The sequence below is a fragment of the Euprymna scolopes genome, chromosome 30 (assembly GCF_053919585.1).
Source record: "Euprymna scolopes isolate OS-2025 chromosome 30, ASM5391958v1, whole genome shotgun sequence".
Classification (NCBI taxonomy): domain Eukaryota; kingdom Metazoa; phylum Mollusca; class Cephalopoda; order Sepiida; family Sepiolidae; genus Euprymna; species Euprymna scolopes.
The window spans coordinates 82,608,540-82,629,275 of NC_136511.1; positions in this window are offsets into that span (position 1 = coordinate 82,608,540).

The window sequence follows — 20,736 nt, forward strand, 5'->3', positions numbered from 1 at the left end:
TAAATAAACTCTCAGCGTGTCAGCCATCATTGTTAAGATGATCAGATGGTCTTTTTCGTTCTGATGGACGAACTCTATTTCCATGGGAGGAGCTCGACTGAGCTCCAACCTTTTAGTTCCTCCTTGTAATAGCAAGAACTCTTCTAACACAATGGAAAACAATTTCCCTGTGTTTTTCTATATGTATAGCATCAGCATCAGGCAGAATTTCCATGGATAGAGCTTCTTTACAATGGGACTGCTTTCCTACAAATTACTTCAAATCCAATGAAAACAAATACTTGTCATAACCCCTCCTATGAGTAATCAAACATAGTTCAAACCATTGATTGTTCTTCATTTTTTCGCTATCAATTTTTCTTATCTTTAACCCTTATCCTCAAGTGGTTCTTAGCCTTACTATGGCTTCACAAATAACAGCACAAGGAGAATAGAAAGTGAACCCTGGTTTACTTTTGGCAGCCTCGTAACTTTTTCTTCCCTTAGTCCTCACATTCCATGTGTGATGTTTCTGGCAAAGGGGTAAAAATTGCTGTTTTTGGATTGGAATCTATCCATCTAACATGTATCACTGACTAGTTTTTGACGTGCTGATTTAATATTCAGGCTATGAGATGTGGCTATCTAGTGTTTACAACCAAGATGAATGAAGGGGTATAGTGTGATACAGTTAACCCTTTTTAAACCATAGTCAGGTGTTGTGTCAAAATCTTGTTAGAATTAACAGCGGCAGACCTGAACAAGCTTTCCCTCCTGCCGTAAAATGAATTCCTTTCACGTTTTCTTATTTTTTCTGCGTCAATAACAGACTTAACTTTCATATCAGCAGGAAAACAAATTTTAATACGTTTATTTAATGACTTCTAACATAGGGGATCACTTTTAAATTATAACGTCCTATTAAATTGACACCCCACTTTTTCGGTAAACCAGCAAAACTATCCTTATTAAGCTATTTTTGTGGTGTAAAAGAAAAATTTAATAGAACATTATAATTTAAAAGTGATCCTCCAACGTTAAAAGTCATTAAATAAACTTTTAAAAATATTTGTTCTTGCTGATATGAAAGTTAAGTCTGTTATCGACGATAATAATTTTACGACAGGAAAGAAAAGCTTGTTCAGGTCTGCCTTAACAGCATATTTAGTTACAGCTTTAATGTTACATTGGTGTCTTAAATGTGTTAATGTGTTATCCAGAGATCTGTACTGAGATTGTTACTCTTTATTAGTATCTTAGAAGCAATATCCAGGGAGTTTTGTGTGGTTTGTGCAGAAGTGATGTTTTATAATGATAATTTAGTGCTTATCTGTGAAGCGATATGTATACTTATCAATTTGAAAACTTAGAGGAATACTATAGAAATTAAAGGTCTGAGAGTGAGTGTTACCAAGATGAAAATGCTGATCAGTGGTGTCAGAAAACTCCCAGAAAAAACAAAGTTCTTCTGCTCAGTTTATGTAAAAGGAAGTTTTTCGATTTTTTTGTGGTATTTGTAAGCATTAGGTACATGAGAAATGCAGTAGATTTTTTTTTTCACATAGGAGTTACAACTTATCAAAGCCCAGAGGCCACTCGAGGATAAGGGTTAAAGAGTGTACAGTAGTCAATGGGACAATATCGTAGTAATCGTTAGTAGTGTAAATTTGGTAAATTGGATTACTTAAGGGGATGACTCATCAAGAATTTGTTTACATTGAACTTGAAGACAACCATATTGTAGTCAGCTGGAAAGCAGGCAAACGGAAGAGAGTTCCGCAGGTGTGCAGTTCTAAGAAAGAAGCTTTGTTTATGAAATCTATGTTTAGGTTTAGGCACAGATAAAGAGTGGGGGAAATTATTGGTACTGTTTTCAGCTAGTTTCTCATAAAAGTTTGGCGAGGGGGGGGGGTTATAGATTGGAGCTCAGACGAGCACTTGCCATGAAAATAGGGAAGAGAAAAGGCTACGAAGTCTATTTTGAACTCTGTCAAGGCAGAATAAAGTCTTTTAATTACAGATAGCTTGAGAAATGATAATCAGTTTGTGTGCAAGGAGTGTGAGATGATAACTGTGGAGAAAGTATATTTGAATGACAGGGTTATTGAGATAGTCCAGAAGTCTTGTTACCATGGTGATGCCATTAGAGCACAAGGAAGTGGGCGCTTTTGAATGACTCTTTTTCAGGACATTTTTGTAATGTTAAAACTTTGTTACATTAAATAAAGTAGTTGAAAATCAAATTATTTTTTCTTACAATTAATCAGAAGTGACTTTTCCAGGGCATTCATCGTCAAGCCCAAATACCAGCTTCTTTTAATGTTTTTCTAATGTTAAATGTTTTGCATTAGTTTAGCGTCCCAAATTCTCATATGAAATAATGAATGGATCTCTTAATAAACTGGAGTTATCTCCCTCAGACCAATCACGAATCATCCCAAAAGCGACAGGAAGTGTTGGTACCTGTGTGATATCAATAGTTAAGAGTGGATGAAGTAGATTGAGAGAATTTCTGTCATTACTAATCAGCAGAGCATTCCTACTGTTAATTAAGAGAAAAGTCTATCAGGCATATATGCACAGTTTGGTGATATATGAAAGTGAAATCTGACCAATGAGAGTTGAGGATATGTGTTGCATGGAGAGAAATGATATGAGAATGATATGATGGATGTGTAATGTGAGTCAGGCTCAATTCTGATGATCATCGATCCATAGCCCTTGAGCCCCTGGAGGGACATAGGCCATCTACAACATTTTAGTAGATGTTTTTGTAGCGAGGAGTCTTTTTACAGGGTGAGGGTGCTGGCCCCACGCCCAACCTTCCCAGAAGGTACATACAGCGCCTAGCCTTCCCAAATGTTCACCCATCTGGTAGTGGCCAGGCTCAACGTTGCTTAACTTCGGTGATTTGGTGAGAACCGGTGTGTCAACGTGATTGTGCCGTACTCTGATGATCATAGAGGAAGATTAAATTTGAACAGTATAGGGACAAGCGTGGAGAACAATAGACTTTGTTGGTTTAGTCACATTGAAAAAATGGCTGAGCATTCTTGGATTAGTAAAAGTAGAACAGTTGAGGTACCAGGATCAGTTGGCAGTGAAAAGCCAAGGAAAACATAGAAGATAATAATAATGTCCAACAAATACCACTATATAAAATGGATGTTGAAGTGAACATGATGATGATAATGATGATGATGATGAAAAGTTTTATACATTTTGTAAACTTTTTTAGGAGTTTGGTTGTTGCTTTTTACCTCTAATAAAATAATTAGTAGTTTTTGAACACAGAACACGGAATGAATAACAAACCTCTTTTAAAAACAAAACAACGAAAGGATTTATTTCTGCAGCAGAAAATTGACAGTTGGACAATGTTCAGGTTGAAGAAAGAAGGAATAGAATGTTCTTTGTCTGGGTCGGTCAGGCAGCCGTTCTCTGTGGAGTCCCGGGATGTCATCAGTTGTCTTCTGTGAAAACCGTTGATGCTGCAATGTCAAATGGACAGGGATGAGAGAGAAGGGAGAAAAGCGTCTGCATTTACTGCTGGTTGAGTTCTCTTCTGGCTGACTGCTGTTCTCAAAAGGAGCTAAAGAAGTTCCTTAGGTGACAGATGAATCAATGCGCTCTGCCAGTTGATTGGTCAGTGTATGACCAAATCACTCACAAAAGAAAACAGGCCTTTATTTGTGACTGCTACACTTTGTTTAGTAAGAAGAGGGTTACCATTGTGATGCTTACAGTAGGGATTACCTTTAGATTTGATATAAACACAAACATTTCCTCCACATTTTAAATCAACTTTATTCGTCCATATTATTTGGATTCATCAGACTACTGTTCTCATCTTGAGTGTCAGTTTCATATTTCAGTCGATGTAATCTCCGGCCTTCTTCTTGTTGAACTCGGTAATGTTTCTGTTGAAATTCCATCCAAATTCCCGAGTTCAACAGAAACACTTCCAAGTTCGACAAGATACACCTTAAGAAGTTTGGAAGTTACATCGACTGAAACGTTGTGAAAATTACACTCAAGATAAGAACAGTAGTTCGATAATTCCAAATAATATGAATAACCAATCCTCATCTCAAGAATTCAGAAACGAAATAGCTTTAATCATACATCACTTCACAAACAAACAGTAAGGGACCATGAATGAATTTCAGTAATAAGAAATACCATAGCATGCTGAGTTGGCAGGCACAAGGGTGTGGTTCTTGCATCTGCTTGTCTTGCATGCATCAAGCATTTTGATCAATTGAAACAGGAACATTGCGCATCTCTTCAGTTTCAAATCAAAATGACTGACTGTTATAAAAGTGGAAAAACAGTGCACAAACAATTCCGTTGAATAGTCTCCCATGCAAAGTATTCCAATCAGATAATCTATAAATCACTACGCATGGAAGAATAAATTTGTGCAAAAGAAAATAGTTTGTCAAATGTATATCTGCTACATGCGAGGGTCATTCCAAATGTAATGCCTCCTATTTTTATCCCCCCCCCCAAATGATGAAAAGGGATTGTAAATTGCATTGTTATGATGACTGAACTCATGCATTCATGACCTGAATATTGTAGATATTGATGGTGTGAGACTCTAAGACAGCAACCCCCTGTCATGGACGTGTGTCAGAAGCAGAGATGTGTCATTGAATATTTGGCAAAAAGTACAGTGAGAATGGTGGTGAGTATGTAGAAATATAAATTCCACAACACAGAAGGTCACTCGTTTTAATGATACCACTCTCATCTTTGTAGCTCTTCAACTTTTTGAGTTAAAAAATAGGAAGCTTTACTTTTTGGATGGTCCTTGTATGTTATAATTTAACAAAATATTATACGATTAATGCATTAATCAAACGTTAAGTAATTACTTGTTAAATTTAAGTAATTAAATTAATTACTTGCTACATTTTACAAAAAAATTAGATTAAAAATCGAAAAAGAGTTATCATCTAACAGCTACCAAGAAAAAGAAAAATATTTGATCGAATTGTATCTCTAAATGTTATGTTAATTCACCCAAAAAGAAAAAGAGAGATTCTACATTTTTTAGACGATTACATGTAAACAACCTGAAAAAGTTAGCAATAAAAAAAAATAATATTAAATAATCACCTATTTCTAGACCAAAAAGCGTTTTTACGGAAAGGACATATAGCCACATTTTTATTCTTAAAGAGAGATAAATGCTGCATGTGAGTGTTGGACATTTTTATGTGGAAAACATTAACATCTAATAAAAGACATAACTATTTTTTTATGACTTGAAAAGTTATGTATTATAGCAGTTACATGAATTAAATTTATTCTGTCCTTTTTTACACATAATCTCTTGTGCATATGCTGCTATGACTTTCTTAGTAACGTGGTAGTTTTTAAATACTGTACATACCCAGCTTTCCGTTTCCACCTAGAAAGTTTGGTACCAAATCAGTTTGGGCCTTCCTCATCTCTCACCAGGAATTGGTAGATGACGAAATGCAAATTCACATTCAAGAATAACTTAGACTAAATTATATTTCTACCCTAATACGTGTCTGCCTGCTGAACAAACTTGCCGTACATGCCTATGTTCCTGTTTTAATGAAATGTTAAATAAAGTTGATTTTCTATAGTGAATATGCTGATGTTTTTATATGGAACCTGGTGACCTTTTCTTCATTTTTACTTCAAGCCAAACTCAGACAACTCAACAAAACGGCTATCTTCCAACTTGACGTTCAACTCACTCTAACAATCACTCTACATTATTATGGTAAAGCTAGAACATTATGTTAATTCATAGTTGTAATATTTAATGCTCCTGATCAATATTTAGTATATAAAAAAATGTTAATAATAAAAGTCATTGAAAAACACAAGCCTTTCCTTAGTACTATCAATAATTTTAAGTATTAATGGCAATATAAAAAATAAATTAAAACAAACAAAAAACTATATGCAACATTAAAAGTCAATTTCACCCCCAAAGTAACCATTTAATTTATAAAATGTTTTAATTTATAAATTTATTTAATTTTATTTATTTTAATTTTATTTTAATTTATAAATTTATTTAATTTATAAAATGTTTCAACAGATGTTCCCCACCCAAGCACTCACAATTAATTCCCCTTCAGTCCTCACATTCCATAAGCCAGGTTTCTGACAAAAAGGGGAGAAGCTAACATTTTTGTTGGCTAGTATTTTTTTTTTTACCTAGAAATAGTAGTTTTTCTTTTAGCTCCTTATATCAAGTGGCTTCATGCCTTGTCTGAAGCGATTACCATAAAAGAAAGGGAAAATACCAAAGATTAATACAAAACATACTGTTAAATTACTAATTCATTGGCTGACCTCAGTCAGCGAAGATAAAATCCTTCTAAACTGAGGCAATTTTCATTTTTACCCCAATCCAAAACGCCTCTTTTTCGGAAGCTGTATTTTCCCTACATTAAAATTTATTCTTATGTCTAAGTCAACCATCATAGGGAGAAATAAATAGAGACTCCTAGATAACACCGAGTCGATACAGCTACTTTTTTTTTAAATGTTTGTATTGCGCATTTATTCTGATACAAGGGAAGTAACCGAGTAAAAACTTCAATACTTTTGAGTTACCTACCTTGAAAACTACACCAATCATGTTGCCTCGAAACTATATTTGCTTCTTTTGAGAACAGATTAGTGTTATATATATCCATTTTTCTTCATAATGCATAAAAATTAGACAAAGTTACAAAATTTTCCATAATAGTTTTTAAAAATAAAATTAAACAGAAGAAATAAAATAAATTGCTGGACAAAAGTTAAAGAACGATCGTGTTAATACTTAGTAATGAACAAAAAATCAACAAAATTTAATAGTATCTGTAGTTTGATATGCGGTAATTTGCATATCAATGAGGCTACACACCAAAATGACGTAATAAAAGACCTGAAGTAAGAACAGAACTGAACAGGTCGGAATTTAGAATGTCGTTTGAATGTTGACAAGAATCCGATTTTTTTTTTTAATTATAAGCTATTTTGACTTGAAAAAAAAGTCACTGCGATCAAGTCGAAATGCTAAGGTGAAAAGGAGTGCGCGAGCCTTTTCTAGTCTCACACAAAAACACGCATTCACATTTCAAGCTATATTACTTGTCATATACATAGGCGCACACAAACATACGCACCCACGTCCATACACATACATATATTCACGTTCACGTACATACACTCACATTCACGTGTATACACACACACGCTAATGGACACATATGTACTCACACACGCGCACACGTAAGCACGCATGGACAACGTCACTTCCCCTTTCAAAGGAAATCCACACATGCGCAAAAGACCACCGGAAACACCTATAAAAGAAAGAGCAATAAACGGCTTCTTCCTTTTCCGACCTGCCTTCCGAGGTGGTTGGTCGGTGCACCAGCCACCGCTGTTTCGGCAGGCCTATGCACGCACGTACCTCACACCACTTGCTACTATGTGGGACAAAAAGCTAACAGACAGTATGTACACTTTATATGCTTTCTATCCCCATAACCTGGATTGACATCCTCACTCTTTCTCACTCTATCTCCCCTTTGTTTTGGTCCACCAACACAGACATGTGTGCAACTCTCTACTGAGCTTAACCCTCTCTTTCTACAGGCCAGCTTGCCACTTCGCGTTTCTCTATTGCATTCCCCTTTCTTTCCACGCGCGTAGTCGTCGTCGTCAACGGCTGAATGAACACGTGTACACCCAAGACTTTCATTTCTCAACAGAAAATCAACGATATGTTTATTTTATCCCAGCATTTCATTTTTTTGTTCCTCTACTCCATTTTCTTTTCTTGCCACACGCAACATGAAATGGTGACCTCTTATTTAAAAATGCAATGGATGCGTTTGAACAAAACACTCATACACACACAGACTCTCTCTCTCTCCAACAATAAACCTTCCCTCTCACCAGCTAACAACAAGAGATGCATGCCAAACAATACACTTTTCTTCTCACCAGTAAACAACGAGAGACGCATGCCAAACTAAACACGTGTAGTATCCTTTTCTTTCATTTGTTTCTTCACGAAATAAATCCTAGTTCATTTAATTCAATTTAACACGTACTTCGTCTCTTTCTCAATTCAATTCATTAGTCCTAATTTTCACCACCACAACAAACTGGCGCCCGACTGACGCGAAGCGAACAAGCATGGCGACCCTACCTTTTTGAAATTAATTGTTTTGAGCAAGACGCGCGTTTTATTTGATAAAGAAAAAAACGAACATTTCAACAAAGAAAAACAAGTGAACTGCTACCAACAAGTACCTCAATGAACTACAATGATGAAACCCCTCGTCAGACTCGGCAGAAAACAAAACACGGATCTGTCGATTTCATACCGAATTTTAAAAAATTCGAGCTCGACAAACATTTTTCACGGTTTCCTAACATTACCCTGCAACAAACGCGAGGAGCAAAATCACATAGGCCTATACACATTCCCTCCTGCGCAGCAGACGCAACAACAAAGAAACAATTACAGGACATCCCTATCAACACATAGGAAGAAGTTGAATCAACAATACGAGTTGAGATGCACCACGCACGCTGATAAACTAACAACTTGGAAGTTTCATTGACAGCCAGCAACCACACCTCGTTCAACAAGAACGAATGCGCAACTAGCGCCCGTCCAAACAATGCACATATTACCGCAGACTCACTTGCGAAGATACCGTCAACTTGACACATGATGTCAATAACGAAACAAAAATTTTCCTTCCAAACGAACAATTCATTTCACTGTCCAAGCAACTCGTTGCACATGTCAGCACACAAAAAATCAACCAAACAAATATCACCCTAAAAAAAGAGTAAACGCCTTTTCCACGCATAAGTAAATACTTTTTTTTACGAACACACTCTTTTTTTTGAATGGAATGTCAAAAACACACGTTTTTGACATTCCATTTTTGACGTTTTGTTTTAAACAACCACACCAACAGAAAAAAAACAGGACGAAAAGTCAATTGCCGAAAACATTACTTACAAAAAAAAAATATATATATATATATATATATATATATATAATATATATACACTGCATATATATTTTTTTCCTAGGAAGGGGAGTATTGCGCGAGCCTTTTCTTGTCTCACACAAAAACACGCGTTCACATTTCAAGCTATATTACTTGTCATATACATATGCGCACACAAACATACGCGCCCACGTCCACATATTCACGTTCACGTACATACACTCACATTCACGTGTATACACACACACGCTAACGGACACACATGTACTCACACACGCGCACACGTAAGCACGCATGGACAACGTCACTTCCCCTTTCAAAGGAAATCCACACATGCGCAAAAGATCACCAGAAACACCTATAAAAAAAGAGCAATAAGCGGCTTCTTCTTTTTCCGACCTGCTTTCCAAAGTGGTTGGTCGGCGCACCAGCCACCACTGTTTCGGCAGGCGTGCGCACGCGCGTACCTCACACCACTTGCTACTATGTGGGACAAAAAGCTAACAGACAGTACTTACACTTTATACGCTTTCTATCCCCATAACACTCTTTCTCACTCTATCTCCCCTTTGTTTTGGTCCATCAACACAGACATGTGCGCAACTCTCTACTGAGCTTAACCCTCTCTTTCTACAGGCCGGCTTGCCACTTTGCGTTTCTCTATTGTATTCTTTCCACGCGCGTAGTCGTCAACGGCCAAATGAACACGTGTACACCCAAGACTTTCATTTCTCAACAGAAAATAAACAACATTTTTATTTTATTCCAGAATTTTAGTTCTTTGTTTCCTTCATTCAATTCATTCCATTATTTTTTCTTGTAGCGAGTTAGGGTATATATATCCTGGTCTGCAACAGGAGAAAGAGAAATTTAAACGAGTTGCGTTAAAAATTAAAAGTGTTAACAAAGGGAAAATTAAATAAGTCACATTGAAATTTGAAAAAATCGAGAAAGAGAAACATTAAACGAGTCGCATCAAAATTTGAAAGCATCGAGAAAGGGCAAGATTAAAATGAACAACGTGAATTTGTTTGAATGTTAAAATGGGATTTGGTTTGATTTTCTAGAAAAAGTTGTCGCTTTTAAAAGAACTTTATATGTGATTCAGTCAACTTGTATGTAAAAAGTCATTGTTTTTAAATGAAGAATTTAAAATGAAATTCGGTTGTATTTGCTGAAAAGAAAAATAGTTAAGATTCAATTCGGTTGGCTTTTTTAGAAAAAGTCGTCACTTTAAAATGAAGAATTTAAAATGCGATTCGGTTGGGGTTTTTTTTCTGCAAAAGTACTCACTTTTAAATGAAAAACTGGAAATGTGATTCAGTTGTGTTATATAAAGAAGTTGACACTTTTAAGTGTGTTTAGCCGAGTATCCTGGGCTAGCTGTTTCTAGCCGAGTATCCTAGGCTAGCTGCTGTGTCTAGCCGTGTAGTGTGGACTAGCTCTGTCTAGCCATGTAGTGCGGGGTAAGCTGTGTCTAGCCAAATATTGTGTGCTAGCTGTGTCTAGTCGAGTATCATGAGTTAGCCGTGTATCATGTGTTAGCTTTGTCTAGCCGTGTAGCATAGGCATGTGTCTAGCTGAGCATCGTGGGCTAGCTGTGTCTAACAAGTAGTGTGGCCTAGTGTTGAGACTAGTAGGGATTTGAGTTTATTAAGGATCATGGAGGGATGTAGTTTGATATGCAGTAATTTGCATATCAATAAGGCTACACACCAAAATGACATAATAAAAGACTGATAGTGGTAGTCGAGCTTGGAGAACCAATCTGAACAGTTCAGAACTTAGAATGTCGTTCGATGCTGACAAGAATCCCATTTTTTTTAATTATACATTCTCTTTAAATGATTTCTTTGCATTGTCGACCACATGATCTAATTAATTTATTGTAAAACTCAGTTCTCAATTTTCTTTCAATAACTACATGATCTTAACTTTTTAGGTTTCATTTCTGAGCCCTTTATCCAATTATCTAGCAAATATTTTTCTAATGGATTTGGGTCGGGGCTCTAAGCTGGGCACTTCATTAGATCGATTTTTTTTCTTCGTCAAATAAAAATAATAAAAAGCCATAACTCTCTAAGCCTTGTGGCAAGGTGCATTGCCCTGCATGAAAATAGGAGATTCGTAAAGATCATTGTATAATCTTGGTACCTCATGATGCTGAATGAGTCTTTTGTAAATTTCAGCTTTGATATTGCCATGTGTGCAGATGATAGGGGCAATTCCTGCAGATGAAATCATTCCCCGAAGCATCACGCTGCCGCCACCAAACTTAACGGTTTTCTTGACACATTCAAAAGAAAGCATATGTAAGTTTTGTCATCAGAACCAAATATATTAAAATTGGACTTGTGTATAAGTTTAAACCAAAATGGGTACTTATGCAGAATTTGAACCAGATGTAACTACCCGTCCGCACGACTTCACTCAGAAAATGACGTCATGTGCTCGAGTTTAACTGCAATCTGACGTAAGATGCCGATCAGCCAAGGAGCAGACGATCTATTAAGAGAAATATTAGAAATAAAACATCAATACATTAAGTGGTCTACCAGAACAGAATCCTAAGGGAATATCCCAGCTGTCATAATTTAGTTTAAGTAAAAAAAAAAAAGGAAAAAAAAATATGTTGCCCAGCATCATGCTACAGGAAAAAAAATTGTTTATGAAAAGAATAAATAATAAAAGTTTACTTTACATTAGATACAAAAACTAAGAAAAAAATGCAAAAAAATAATACATGAAAAACACAGAAAAAAGTTGTTTATTTTTTTCACTTAAAAAATTGTTACAAGAATAAAACAGAAATTGTTACGGTAAATCGTTGTTTCTTTTTTATTCTTGTTATATGCTCTTTGTGTAACAAAATTGAGCTTAGGGATTTGGACAATGTCAAAACATTGTTAATTCACTGCCTGCATAGCAGCAGCCGTATAGCACAACAGTTAGAAGTTCCGACTGTCATTTGAGCGATCGGATTTTGATCCTGGCTTAAAGTAGTTGCTTGTCTAGTCACACTGATGGGCTGTGAAACAACGAAACAGTACTGTATCTGGATGACTATAATGCTCCCTATCTTAGGTTGAGCATTTGAGAAGTGATATACAAATTACCATTAGCGTATGAAGCGATGCTCTTTGTGTAAACAAATTGAGCTTAGGTATTTGGACAATGTCAAAACATTGTTAATTCACTGCCTGCGTAGCAGCAGCCATATAGCGCAACATTTAGGAGCTCCAACTGTCGTTTGGGCGATCGGATTTCGATCCTGATTGAAGGTAATTGCTTGTCTAGCCACACTGATGAGCTGTGAAACAGCGAAACAGTACTGTATGTGGATATATATATATATATATATATATATATATATATATATATATATATATATATATATGTTTTCTTCAGTATTTTCCTTGGGTAGCGTTGTTACGCTTTGATAATCAGTGATGCTCGCCGAAAGCCAGCGATTGACGTCATGTTCCGAGCAAAGCCGAGCAGTCAGTTAGTTACGTCTGGTTCAAATTCTGCACAATGCCCCAACACGTTCTCTCACATAATCCCAGCATGCCCTTTGGCTTCACTTTGAAATGAAAGGCTTCGCATCTGGAATATAGCAAGCAATCCTGCATTCTTTTAACCTGTGAGCAACCATTTTCCTTTGGATCTGATGACCTGTTTCTTCATTAAATTTATGGGCAATTGATGTAGTTTCAAAACGTTTTTTAGTAGACATTCTAACAATTCTTTGATTTTTTTTCTTTGTGATAGTTTTGAAGGTGTACCAATTTTTTAAAAATTTGCATCTAATGGTTTATCGGTTTTATACGAGTTAATTATATGATAGATGATACTTTTAGACCTATGAAGTAGGGTTGGATCAAATACAATTGTATTTGTATTTCAATTGTATTTAAATACAATTTTAATGTAATTGTATTTGTATTTTTAGATTTAGGAATAAATGTATTTGTATTTGTATTTTTAGACTTAGGAGTAAAAGTATTTGTATTTGTATTTCTGGTAACCTAAACGAAAGTATTTGCATTTCAATTGTTAAAAGTCAGTATTTGATCCAACCCTGTTCACATACATGTTGCGTACGTGTACCAGTCTACCAGCCCTGTCCACTTCCAGTCACACACGCTGCTGCTAGTTGAGTGACGATAAGTCTGTGAGTCAAGTAGCTTCAATTCAGGGTTGCCAGCTTGGCTTTTTTAAGGCCAAATTTCGCGAATTTGGCTTTTTTTGAAGCAGTTTGGCTTTCAAAATTTTTGTTTGTTTTTTTTTCAAATTTATGCTTCAAATTTGGCCTTTTTCGGATAATTTTATATAAATATTTATTAAATATGGATTATTAAAGAAAAAGTTATAATAAAGTAATTTAAACAGTTGTTTGGATGTCTAAACTTGTAGATTTAAAAAAAAAAAACTTTTGACCTCCCACTCCCATTCATGGATTTACACCCTCTTGCGCTAAGCGAATCTCACACCTAAATGTTTAATCCGGTTTCACAGTTACTTACTAAATGTCTATATGGACCCTTTCAAAGAGTTCACAGTTGAGTATGAAACCATTTTGGGGACATTTTTTAGTGCTGGCGCCTTGTCCCTGCCAATTAGGTCACTGAGTATATTTCCTCTGAAATAATTAATTCTTGTATTTTTCGTTTGGAATTCTTTAAAAGTAGTGTTTTGAAATTAATTGAATTAATTTATTTTCAATTTATAGAAATTTGAAAACTTATAACTATAGCTATTTAAAGTTGTATTTAAAATGAATATTTTTAAGTATTCATATACTTTTTCCTGAGTAGTCCCAAAAGTTTAATTAAAAGTCAATAATTATAGATTTTCTAACTATCTTGGATTAATAGACACATTTGCCTTAATAATGACGCATAGATTGTTCTTGGAAACAAAGTCTAGTTTTAGAGTTATGACTAAAATTAAATTTATCAATATTTTAGAGATATTTTAAGTTGATACCTCCAATCCCCTGAGTAAATTTGGTCTTCTGACGACTGACATAATTCTTTTAAGAATATGATTGACAAATAGAAACTTATTTACAAATTGTACCAATAAATATGGTATGGAAAAAATGGCACTAGTAAAAATGGTAAGTAGATGTGGAGTCTAAGATAATAACCAACTACTTTTCAATTATGCTGTCATCTTAGAAATCTGTCGATTATACTCGCATGTTTACTCATTGTAAGTGTTTTCTTCAGATTTCATGTGTAATACTAAATAGATTGTAACTCCAAATGGTTACTAATATCATAATCGTAAAAAAAACATTTATAAACATCTCTTTTATGTAATCTGTCCCCGTTGTCAATCAATGCTTACATTAAAGTGTAGTACCTGCTCTGATGACCTAACTTTATCTAGTCTGTCCTTGGTCGATGAAAGAAAAATTCTTCTAAATTGGGGTATATATTTTTGCCTATGGGAGATAAATTCTGTGCCTTTTACTTTTTAAGGCAATTTCATTTGGTTTTACAATTTTGAGGATGTAGTGACTAAATTTGGAATTCGTGGCAAAGTGAGGAAAGTGGTTGCAGACAATGCTTCGTCTATGGTGAGAGCATTTGATATATGTCTACCAGGATTATATGGAAATGAAGTGAAAAATGAAAGTATCAAGGAAAATGGAGACATAGATAACATTGATATTTTGGAAGAAGAACTTGATATTTTGGAAGAAGAACTTGATCTGAATGAAGTCCTTGCCCTTCTTCCACCGGATCGGTCCAGTTGCTTTGCACACACACAACAAATCTGCATACGAGATGCCTTCAATGATCCCAGTGTCAGATGCAGCGCAATTGCAACTGTGATACACAAGTGCTGTAGTATTGTAGCTGCAATACGGCGATCTACTGTGGCAGCACCGTTCTTGGAAAATATTGGGATTTCACTGCAGGCTGCTAATGCTACTAGATGGAACTCTCAACTGACTATGCTTAAGTCAGTTCTCAAAGATGTCAATGGCGTCAACTCAGCTATTTGTCTCCTAGGATCGTGCAAGAACATACGAGAATTGAACGTAGTGGAAATAGCAATGCTAAAAGAAGTGGTGCAAATTTTGGACCCATTCCAAGAGGCAATGTCGCAAGTGGAAGCAGAAAACATGGTGACACTTTCTTGCGTTGCACCAGTTGTATTTGGCCTTGAACACAGCCTCAAACTATTCATGGAAAGTAAACCAACCTACTGCTTAAACTTGGCTAATGCACTACAGTCTTCTATCAAAAAGAGATTGCATCCGTTTCTTGATAGGACTGATGTCATTGCTGCAGCTGTCATGGACCCCAGGTTTAAGCTGTCATGGCTGTCATGTGAAAAAATGAAAAATAAAAATATTTCGAAGATTGTGGACCTAATTATTTCGCAGTCAACTCAGTTGTCTTTGAAGAACACAGTTCAAGAGAGGAAGTTTTTCATGACCGTGAACACAAATCAAGACGAGGCTGACATGAATGCAAAACGCCCTCGTCTTTTTGCCTACATGCCACCAGCTGGGAAGCTAAATGTAAGTCCATCAATAAGCGACACTACAGCGGTAAAGGCAGAACTCGATTCCTACTTAGAAGAATGTGTTCTGGCTTTTGACGTCAACCCACTGAGGTACTGGCGGGAAAACAAGAGCTTCAAGATTTTGAAGCCTTTCGCCAGAAATATTCTAGGGTGCTGTGCAACATCGGCACCATCTGAAAGAGTTTTCAGCAAGGCTGGTAATTTTTATACCCCAGAGCGAGCCAAACTTGGCCCAGAAACTTTCAGAGCTCTAATGATGATAAAATGCAATGAGGACATGATATAGAGTGTAATGTAGATGTCGAATTTGGAAGGAAATATTTCTTCTTTTCTTCGCATATTTTCAGATTGTTTAAATCAGTTATTGTATTTTTATTTGTATTTTGAGATTGAGGAATAAAAGTATTTGTATTTGTATTTTTAGCGTTAGTATTTGTATTTGTATTTTTAGAGTTAAGAATAAAAGTATTTGTATTTGTATTTCTGGTAACCTTAACGAAAGTATTTGTATTTGTATTTCAATTGTTAAAAGTCAGTATTTGATCCAACCCTGCTATGAAGAATATCAGAAATTTCTGAAATTGATTCTTTGCTTGATAGTTAGAGATGATGAGTTTTTCTTCAAAAGATAGTGTTTTGCATGTGGAATATTGCCTACATATAAAATTCTAAAGATAGATGAACTTCTACGTATTGTTGAAAAGCTCCATCGACTATAAATCAAAAGATTTTCTAAATTATTCAGATTGTTCCTTAACTTTTGTCCAGTATCTTATTTCATTTGTTCCATTTAATCTTAAAAAAAAAAGGACCATTATGTAAAATTCTGTAACTTTGTATAATATATGTGTGTGTGTTTGCAGTGTCCAAAATGACAAAATACTTTTTTAATCAGTTCTTTTTATTGCATAATCCAGTCCCTCACAGATATATGGTATTTAATTGCTGAGATGAAAAAAAAAAAATTGAAGCATGAGCATTTGGATCAGCCTAAACAGAATGCGATAAAAATTGTGTATAGGCAATAAAATGATATTATGTTTTTTTTGTTGTTTTTTTAATATTAATTATGTGAAGAACCATTTTGAGCTAAAATCTATTCATAGCATAGATGTCAACGAAAGATTTAAGTATGTGTTTTGGGAGATCATTGATGTAGATCAGGGAGAGAGTTGAGCTCAGGATGGATCCTTAAGGGACACCAGCATTAATACTGTGGGCTTCTGATTTTTGCCCATCAATCACTACTCTTATGAGCTTATCAGAGAGAAATGATTTAATAATTGAGAAAACATTTTCAGTTATACTATAGCTGGAAATCTTGTGAAGTAGGCCTTTATGCCATACCTTATCGAAGGCCTTTGATATGTCAAGAGCAATTGCTCTAGAAAGGAAGCCTTTGTCGAGAGATTCACTAATCCTATGAGATATAACCGTTAGCACATCTGCTGTAGATCTAGCAGAATGGAAACCATATTGCATGTCACTAAGAAGGTTATTTCTGCTGAGGTGGTTGACTACTTCTCAATTTAATATGGATTCCCGCAACTTACTCATGACACACAGGATTAGAAGAACGCTGTTTCACCCATATAAAAGAAATAGCGTAGTGTTCAATGAGTTCTCAAATGAGTGTAAATGCGATGTGGATTAATTTTATCTTTGGTATATGGATGCCATAAACAGTCCAGAACTTTCAAGAATATTGTAATACCATTTCACGGGAAAAACAAATCAGTTAGCAACTTTCTTTATTTGCTCCTAGCTCCATCGTAAAATGTAAAAAAGTTTTACTATAGATTTTGTGCGCTCCAGAATTTACTCATGTGGACGACTACCTTTACCAGGAATTTCTGTCTTACCAAGTAACCATGAACAATTTTCTTCTGAGTTTTTTTTTTATCATGAACTGTCTTCACTAAATATGTATTAAATTGTTCTGGACATTCTCTAAAAACCAAGCTGCACATGCGTGGTCACCCTCTGGTGCTGCATATGGGATGACACCACAAAAAATAGTGAAGAAATGATGAATGTGAAAAGTGTGTAGGGGCAACGTTGTGTTCGCATTTCAGAAAAATCTAATGGATGAGGCAAAAGTTATGGGGTAAAATGTGTCATTTTTTGCAATTTTGGGGCATTTGTGACCCCTTTTGAGCTCCTGGGAACGCCGAATCCCAGTGAAAATAGACAAACGGTGAAGTTTCATGCGTTAAGACATGTATATTTGAATTCAGCACCATGGGAAAACCACTATATAGATATACATATAAAATTTTTGAGTAATATGAAAAAGAGCTCCAAAAAGGTATGATTTTTAGACCTAAAAGTCCCAGATGGATGTGAACCAAAATTTTGCCAGGGTCACCCATACTGAATTTATATTAAGAACAATGGCTTCCACATTTTGGCTAAGTTTCAGGAAAATCTAATTGGTGGATTAAACGCTATAGGGCAAAAAGTGTCATTTTTGAGCATTTGACCTTTTTTGAGCCTCTGGGGACGCTGAATCCCAGTGTAAATCCATAACGGTGCAATTTCAGGCCTTAACACATGTATACTTGAGTTAACCACCGTGAAAAAACGCTATATATCAAGTTTTTGTTGAGAAATATGAAAAAAGAGCCTACGCGAGCCTTTTCTAGTCTCACACAAAAACATGCGTTCACATCTCAAGCTATATTACTTGTCATATACATACGCGTGCACGTCCACACATGTACATATATTCATGTTCGCGTATATACACTCACATTCACGTGTATACACACACACGGTAACATACACACATGTACTCACATACGCGCACATGTACGCACACAAGGACAACGTCACTTCCCTTTTGAAGGAAATCCACACATGCGCAAAAGACCACCAGAAACAATTATAAAAGCAAGAGCAATAAGCAGCTTCTTCCCTTTCCGAGCCGAGTGGTCGGCACACCAGCCGCCGCTGTTTCGGCAGGCGCACGCCTCACGCCACTTGCTACTATATGTGGGGCAAAAAGCTAACAAACAGTATGTACACTTTATATGCTTTCTATCTCCATAACCTGGATCGACTTTCTTTCTCTCTCTCTCTATCTACAACTTGTGCCAGAGAACACCTTCGTGTAGCTGACTGCTAACATGGCGCACAGCTTTACTGATGTCAACCCTCTATCCTTTTCTTTGTCTACACGCGGGACTATCATTCCCATTTCCACTACATTACTCACGCCTCTTTCCACGCGCGAACAAACGATAGTGACCCGAACGTGAGATGAACACACATTTTCTTTTCCTTCTATACTACAAGTCCCGCAACAAACGATGGTGACACCCGCGCGGACATGAACACGTGTTATATCTAAAACATTCATTCTTTCAACAGTAAATAAATGACACGTTTATCTTATCCAGCAATTGAGTTTTTGTTTCCTTCATTCCATTCGTTTCATTATTTTCTTTTGTAACGGGATTAGGATATATATATATCCTAGTCCTCTACAAGTCACAAAAAGGAGCATTTTTAGCACTAAAAGTCCCTGGGGATGCGAACCAGAATTTTGCCAGGGTCACCCATACTGAATTTATATTAAGAACAATGGGCTCCACATTTTGACCAAGTTTCAGAACAATCTAATGGATGGATCAAAAGTTATGGGGCAAAATGTGTCATTTTTGGCAATTTTGGGGCATTTTTTACCTCTTTTGAGCCCCTAGGGACGCAATGGGAATTTTTGCAAAAAAAAATTTTTACTGTGCACATCTATTTAATGAAATATAATTTGTGGCAAAATTTCAGGAAAAATTAGTGGATGGTAATCTGGCAATCGTCCGGAATAACGGACGCACGGATGCCACTGAAAACAAGTCCCTCCCCAATAAATCGGGGGACTAAAAAATAAAATACAGGGTGTTTCAAAAGTCTTGGGAACATTACAAATGCGTATATCTCATGAACTATTCCAGGTAGAAAAATGAAACTGGTGTCATTTTAAAGCTTGCTTAATCAAGTTTTTGGTTATACTAATGATTTTCGTCTTATCTTTCCATGTGCAGTAATGGCGTTCTCTAAACAAGACAAGGCGTTTTGCGTCCTCCAATTTGCAAAGACTGAATCGTGGACATGTGTTCAGCGTGCATTTCGCAGGAAATTTAAAAAAGAAGTCCCTGAAAGGAAACCCATTGTCAGATGGCATGCTAAATTTGTGAAAGATGGGTGTTTGTGCCCAAGTAAGCGAACAGGTCGCCCTTCAACTTCAGAAGATGCAGTTGAGCAAGTCCGGAAGCCTTTCAGCAGAGCCCCCGTAAATCAGTGAGAAGAGCCAGCAGGGAACTTCAGCTTGCTCCAGCAACTGTCTGGCGTGTGTTAAGGAAACGACTGCAAATGGTACCTTACAAGCTCAAGTTGGTCCAAAAGTTGAAGGACACTGATAAGCCACTTCGCCGTGACTTTTGCATTGCAATGCAAGAGAAGTTGGAAGATAACGGCTTTGATGACCGGCTTGTTTTTAGCGATGAGGCGACCTTCTATCTGAATGGCAAAGTTAACAAGCATAGCACTCGCATATGGGGTACTGAGTGTGACTTTTTCCTTTGGGGCTTTGTCAAGCAACAAGTCTATGTGCCGCCCCTTCCAAGAGATATTGACGAACTAAAGGCTCGAATAACGGCAGTTGTGGGAACCATTGACGTCAAGATGCTGGAACGCGTTTGGCAGGAAATGGACTATCGACTAGATGTCTGCCGTGTGACGAATGGTGCTCATATTGAGCAAGTTTGAAGATTCCCCACAAAACTTGAAACTTTAACCTTTCCAACGGTACCAATTTCATTTTTTAACTCCTAATAGTTTTTGAGTTATTAAAAATCTTTACGTTCCCAAGACTTTTGAAACACCCTGTATAATAGAAAAGAGTGAATTAACAGTATTATTTGTTGTGTTTCGACCAGACACTTAGGACTCAGATGAAAAAGAAACACGAATATACAAATCGGAGAACAATAAAAGTGTATTTAACTTCAAATAAATACAAATATAAAATAAGCAGGTTGCAAAACAATTGTGTCTGCGTCTTTTTAGAAGTCCAAAAAGTTCTTCTTTTAACGTCTTCAGTTTGACGGCTCCATTCAAGTTCGGAAAGAAAAGAGATGAAATTATAAGTATTTCCTCCACAGCGGTTTGAACGAAAAGAGGGAGTTTAAAG